The sequence below is a fragment of the Rhincodon typus genome, chromosome 10, assembly GCF_021869965.1.
Source record: "Rhincodon typus isolate 14 chromosome 10, sRhiTyp1.1, whole genome shotgun sequence".
NCBI lineage: Eukaryota > Metazoa > Chordata > Chondrichthyes > Orectolobiformes > Rhincodontidae > Rhincodon > Rhincodon typus.
In genome coordinates, this window is record NC_063341.1 from 66,690,218 (window position 1) to 66,697,701 (window position 7,484).

The 7,484-nt window shown below is 40.1% G+C and overlaps 1 long non-coding RNA gene across 1 annotated transcript; it reads right to left on the reverse strand.

Moving 5' to 3' along the window:
• Window positions 1-365: 365 nt before the first annotated feature.
• Window positions 366-6,138, reverse strand: LOC125484151. The gene is made up of 3 exons (XR_007262996.1): window positions 6,098-6,138; window positions 5,888-5,988; window positions 366-434 (listed from the first exon to the last, which is right to left on the reverse strand). It is a non-coding gene; the product is annotated as an uncharacterized LOC125484151 (long non-coding RNA).
• Between the last annotated feature and the right edge of the window lie 1,346 nt (window positions 6,139-7,484).

Here is a 7,484-nt window from a genome sequence, read left to right on the forward strand (position 1 = left end):
TTATTGAGTTCAAATTTTGCCATCTGCCATGGTAGGATTTGAACCCATGTCCCCAGGACATTACCTGAGTTTCTGGATTATAATCTAGCAATAACTCCACTAGACCATCCCTTCCCCTTACGCTGGCTATAGGATCAAATTGATGTTTCAATGGTTGGATTTCATGATTTTCTACTCCAAAACTGTCAATATGAGATTAACACTGCAAAATGATTAATAAGTAAAGTTAAAAAAAACCTATAAAACTGGTTAAAAATCCTTTATAAATAGTTACACAAGTTAAAAATAAACTATCTGAAATGTTAAACTAATACATTATACCTGAAGATCTTAATCTTTCGAGATCTCTCTGTAAATCCTGAGCTGCTGGTATTTCAGAAATTGATGGAGCTGGAGCAATCTTCCAACTTGTCTTTCCTTGATTAATATGTTTCCTGTCACAGTATTAGAACTTTTTTTTAGCTTAGTATGTCAAATACATGACTTTACACAATATGAAATATCTATACATCTGCTTTTCCAGAAATAAGAAGTGAATTTGATTAACAGTTAATAGAAATGAGTCTCCATTTAAATATTTCTTGAACTCTGTTTTAATTAAGTAAGAGCTTTTTCATATGTGAAGTACTCAAAACTGGAACTACGTTCATTGCTGATCTTCAGATTTCTTTGCAATGAATGCTGTATACCTAGTTTATTATGGGGTCTTCTTTTCATTTATTTGGACTGAACACATCTTAGACAAATTAAAGCATAAGAGAATGAAAGGAGCCATTGACTATTCTTCAATGTTCAAGACCACCTTGATAGTCATATCTTCTGAGGTTGTCATATACTTCCATGCTAACTTCCTTCTCTGAAATTAATCTCCTTACATGGAGGCAGGATGAAACATGTCATACCAACATACAAACCAGCAGCCGGGAAAAGGCCAATGGCTACCCTGAACATCAAGACTACATTTGACCAAGTATGATATTAAGGACCTCGAGAAAACTGGAGTCAATAGGAATTATGGGAAACTCTCCACCTTGCATAAAGGAGGATGGCAGTAGTTGTTGAAGGTCAGCCATGTCAGCTCCAGTACACCTGGACAGGAGTTCCACAAAGTAGTATCCTCATCCCAACCATCAGCTGCTTAATCAATGAGCTTCCCTCCATCAGAAGGATGGAAGGGGTAAGTTTCTTGATGATTGCATAATGCTTATCACCATTCACAACTCTACAGATACTAAAGCGGTTCACATCCAAATGCAGGAAATAGCAGACAATATGTGGTTTTGGGTTGACACGTGGTAAGTAACACTGCACTACACAAGTGCCAGGCAATGACTATCTCCAACAAAAGGGGGTCTAACCATTGCTCTTTGACATTCGATGGCATTGCCATCACTGAAGCCTTCTCTATAAATATCTTTCGGGAATGCCAGTGGACTAGCCATATAAATATATATATTAATACATACATAAATACTGCATCCACAAAAAGAGGTCACACGCTAGAAATCTTGCAGCAAATAACTCATCTCCTGACACCCATAGCCTATCTACCATCTACAAGCCACAAAACAAGAGTGTGATGGAATACCTCCCACTTGCCTGGATGAGTGCAGCTCCAACAACACTCATGATGTTGACACCACCAGGACAAAGCAACCCATTTGATTATTTGTCGATGTGGTACCATTCAGTCTCTCTACCAGTGACACTCAGCAGCAGCAGTGTATACTATCCACAAAAAACACAGCAGACATTTATCAAGGCTCCTCAGACAGTACCTTCCCATTCAACTACCACTACCACCCAGAAAGACAAGGGTAGCAGATACATAGCAGTACCACCTTCCGCAAGTTGCCCTCCAAGCAATTCACCATTTAGACTTAGAAATATAACACCTTTCCTTTAATGTCACTGGATTAAAATCTTGGAATTCCCTCCCTAATGGAACCATGAATCTACCTAATTTAAACAATCTGCAGCAGTTCAAGAAGGCAGCTCACCACCACCTGCTTAAAAAACAGCTAGGGATGGACAATTGATGATGTTTCAATCACTGAAGTCTACACCCCATTAAAGAATAAAAATAATTTGTCCTTTCAAGATACCGCTGCCATTCAATAAGATCATGTTCGAGCTGATTACTCCACATTTCTGCCTACCCCTGACAATCTTTCACATCCTTGCTTATCAAGAACATATCTAACTCTGCCTTAAAAGTATTTGACCATTCTGCCTCCATCACCTTTTGAGGAGAGGTCCAAAGACTAATGATCCTCTGAAAACAATTCTCCTTATCATCTTAAATGGGCAATCCCTTATTTTGTAACCGTGATCCCCAAATTTAGATCCTCCATAAGAGGAAACATCCTTTCCACAGCCACCCCGTGAAGACCTCTCAGGATCTTGCATGTTTCAATTAATCACTTCTAAACTCCAATGGATACAAATCTTTCCTGATCTGCCTTTCCTCATAAGACAACCAGCCCGCTCCAGGTATGAGTCAGCTAAAAATTTTCCTTTACATAAGGTGACCAAAACTGTATACACAATCCAGATGTGGTCCACCATGCCCTAACTGAAACAAAACCTCTCCACTTTGAGTAGTCAATTTTCTTCACAATAAATGAGAACATTCAATCTGCCCTAATTATTTCAGATCTGCATATTAACATTTTGCAAATAATTTACTAGGGACACCCAGGTTGCTCTGTAATCTCACATCAATTATATAGTATGCTTTTATTAATTCTTCCTGCCAAATGGACAATTTCACATTTTTGTCCTTTTGTGAGATATATACCCATTCACTTAACCTATCTATATCCCTCTGTTGTCTCATGTCCTCTTCACAGCATACCAAGGGCACTATAACGTTAATAATCACCAATACTATCATGGTTTGGTGAGAACTAAGACCTTACCATTGATAGTTCCTTAAACAAATTTGATGATGAAATTAATTCCTAATCTAACTATAAATTTTCCCCAAAAGTTAATCATATTTTCAATTAGATCAGTCAAATATCGTTAACCACCCATCTTCGTATCAGCAGCAAATTTGGCAACTATACATTCAGTCCCTTCATCTAAGTCATTCATATGAATTGTAAAAAAGTTGAGACCTCAGCAGTGATCTCAGTGGCACCAGTTTTATGCCTGTTTTCTGTTTCCTGTTCATTAACCAATCTCCTAAAATGTCAATGTTACCCCATGCATGAGCTTTTACATTCTGCAACAACCTTTGATGGGCATCTTATCAAATGCCTTTTAGAAATCTAAATACATACATTCATCAGTTCTCCTTTATCCATGGCACATGTTACATACACAAAGAACGTCAAGAAATTGTTTAAACATGATTTTTCTTTTAAAAAAATACTTTCTAAGTGCTCTGTTATAATCTAACATCTACTAACATCTTGGGATCCCAACAACTTTCATTTCTCCAAATGGAGTCATAGGAGAGCAAAGGTTTAGGTAGCACTATTGCATAATCAGAGTCATAATGAATGTTCAACCCTTCAAGTCCATGCCAGTTCTCTTTCGAGAAATATAGTCAGTTCCATTCCCTCACTCTATCCCTGCAGCACTGTGTTTATTTCTTTCAAGTTTCCACCTAGTTTCCTTTTGAAATCAGCATGATAGAAACAAGTACAGGCTCTACAGCAAGGCTCCTAAACTACACCATCATCTGTAAATTAAGTTAATCAAAAAATAACAAAACAAAGGACCGCTTTGCAGAACACCTACGCTCGGTTCGCAATAAACAACTGCACCTCCCAGTCGCGAACCATTTCAACTCCCCCTCCCATTCCTCAGACGACATGTCCATCCTGGGCCTCCTGCAGTGCCACAACGATGCCACCCGAAGGTTGCAGGAACAGCAACTCATATTCCGCTTGGGAACCCTGCAGCCCAATGGTATCAATGTGGATTTCACAAGCTTCAAAATCTCCAAAATCTCCCCTCCCCCTACCGCATCCCAAAACCAGCCCAGCTCGTCCCCGCCTCCCTAACCTGTTCTTCCTCCCAACTATCCCCTCCTCCCATCTCAAGCCACACCCCCATTTCCTACCTACTAACCTCATCCTGCCCCCTTGACCCGTCCGTCCTCCCTGGACTGACCTATCTCCTCCCTACCTCTCCACCTACACTCACCTTTACTGGCTCCATCCCCGCCTCTTTGACCTGTCTGTTTCCTCTCCACCTATCTTCTCCTCTATCCATCTTCTATCCGCCTCCCCCTCTCTCCCTATTTATTTCAGAATCCCCTTCCCCTCCCCCATTTCTGATGAAGGGTCTCGGCCCAAAACGTCAGCCTCGTTGCTCCTATGATGCTGCTTGGCCTGCTGTGTTCATCCAGCTCTACACTTTGTTGTCTCAGATTCTCCAGCATCTGCAGTTCCTACTATCTCTGACTCATCCACACTGATTTATTGTCAGTGGCAACACTCTTATAACAGGCGAACTGTCCCAAAATATTTTTCAGGCAAATTCTAACCAGATCAAGGAAGGAAAGTGAAAAAAACAGTGGAACTGCGAACTGTTTGCCTTGAATACTTCATCACAATTTGTCTTTTCACCATATTGAGCCTACGCACACAATTCTTTGATAGATGAAACTGGCGTGCGGCAATCAAGTAGCATTCTTTCAGCAATTTTTACTAATTTTAATGAGGTGCAGCTGTTATAATTATCTTGTCACTATTTTGGTGAGATGGAGTGACAGAACAGTGCAGGAATCAATTGTGGCTTAAGTAATTAAGTCACTAGTGCTATAATTTCTTTTGGACTTCTGTGCTGCAGCTTATAACAGAGATGTAACATTACAACTGCAAGTCTCCAAGAAATTTTAGGCCAATACTTACTCATCACATGCAGTAAAGAGAGCTCCTGTTCTCTTTTAGTTAAAAGGAATCTCAACTACTGCAACAACTCCATCTTTGACCCCAGAACAAATATGCAGATGATCAAGGGATTTTACACGTTTGTTTATCATGTCAGAACTTGAGCATAGCAGGTTAGTCAGTTGATGAAAATATCAATATTCCATTGTGTTGTTTGATAATTCTTTTCATTTAATGTACATTTCTTATCACTAATTCAGGCTCAAAAATATCAATATAGAACTGCTGACCTTCTTTCTAAGGAGTATGATACTGCCTTCATGATTTCTCCAAGAATGCATAGAGGTTTATCTGAGAAATAATAAAATGCTTCTCCCAACAAATGAAAAACTTACATTTTTATAGTTAATCAAATCTAAAATATGCCAAAATGCTTCACACACCACAAATTATTTAGAAGTGAGTGCAGTTTCTAATGTGAACAAATACAGGAAAAAAGAATTCAAATAGTCATTAAAGGACTGTGGGAACATGTGCATAGTCAGGAGATAAAGCAAAGATGTTAAATATTAGTGGACTCAATGACAGAAGTGTATAAAAAGCAATTTCACAAATATATAGCAGCCTATTTTGAAAAATAGAAACTGTTATAGTTAATAACTTTGTATTTCTGCTATTTTACATCATAATTTAGCTTAAATTTCCCAAGTAATAAAAATAGTAATAAAAATTAATATGTGTCAGTTGAAAACACCAGATATAGAATATGCTGTAGGCATATATAATTAAATGCGAACTCCATTTACAATGATAACTTGACCGATTTTCTAAGGTGTCTGGTCAATATCAATTTTGTGAGTACTTATCATGCCTCACTACAGGCAATGATATATTCTGTTTCTGCAGAAACTTAACTGAACAAGACATAACAACTGAAGCAGGCCAAATTCAAAGTAATTTGCGACTTTGGCAGGATTGATCAATCATGAGTGCATGCCAAGTTGAAGCATCTTTATGTAATAAAACACAAAATAACATACACTTTCTCTGATGAAGGCTTTTCAAAAAACAAAGCATCCAAAGGTAGCAAACAATCCTCTTCAAACTCGAACATCTTGCATGTAAGACCACTTCGCTTTAGCTAATAACAACATAAGCAAAAGACAACAGTACTTGGTGAAATAATTATGTAAGTCTAATCAGAAAATGTAACATTATTCAATTATACAACAGCAGAAAAGGGAAATTACTTGAATGCTAAGCTGTCTTTTCTATTTTCAGACGATAATGGGACTGCATTTCCAGAATTTCCTGTTTCTATTTCATACTTCCTGCACCGAAGAGTACATAGTTTAAAAAACAAGACTTGGCAATCTTCAATTAAATGGAACAGCTCTGCATTTGTTATGGTTATTGAGAACCTGTAGCATGAAAGATATCACTGTAGTAGTATAGCCAGAGACATTTTTTCAAAATTGCATTAATAATATACACATGGAACCAAACTGTTAACCTAGTGATCAAATGAGTAGATCAAATTGTGTCAATTGTGGATCCAAATTCTAAAGAAAATCAATTAAACCTGTGTGGGTGAGTGTATATGTGTGTGGTGGTGGTGGCGGCGGTGAGGGAGGGGGAGGTGTGTGGTGGCAGGCGAAGTGGATGAGGTATCATTAAACTTGCTACCCTATTAACCTGTTCCCCAAATCTCCCCTCCCCCCACCGCATCCCAAAACCAGTCCAGCTCGTCCCTGCCTCCCTAACCTGTTCTTCCTCCCACCTATCCCCTCCTCCCACCTCAAGCCGCACCTCCATCTCCTACCGACCAACCTCATCCCGCCCCCTTGACCTGTCCGTCCTCCCTGGACTGACCTATCCCCTTCCTAACTCCCTACCTACACTCACCTTTCCTGGCCCCATCCCCGCCTCTTCGACCTGTTTGTTTCTTCTCCACCTATCCTCTCCTCCATCCCTCTTCTATCCGCCTCCCACTCTCTCCCTATTTATTTCAAAACCCCCTTCCCCTCCCCCTTTTCTGATGAAGGGTCTAGGCCCGAAACGTCAGCCTCTCTGCTCCTATGATGCTGCTTGGCCTGCTGTGTTCATCCAGCCCTGCACCTTGTTGTCTCGGATTCTCCAGCATCTGCAGTTCCTACTGACCAACCTCATCCCGCCCCCTTGACCTGTCCGTCCTCCCTGGACTGACCTATCCCCTTCCTAACTCCCTACCTACACTCACCTTTCCTGGCCCCATCCCCGCCTCTTCGACCTGTTTGTTTCTTCTCCACCTATCCTCTCCTCCATCCCTCTTCTATCCGCCTCCCACTCTCTCCCTATTTATTTCAAAACCCCCTTCCCCTCCCCCTTTTCTGATGAAGGGTCTAGGCCCGAAACGTCAGCCTCTCTGCTCCTATGATGCTGCTTGGCCTGCTGTGTTCATCCAGCCTTGCACCTTGTTGTCTCGGATTCTCCAGCATCTGCAGTTCCTACTACCCCTACTTGACCTGACCTGCATGTATGGTTTTAAAATGTAAAAGAAAACAAGTTCACCCTCTCAGGGCAACTAGAGATAAACAATAAGTATTGCATGACCAATATTAAGGCCAAATAAGAAAAACAATGCTACAGGAACAATAC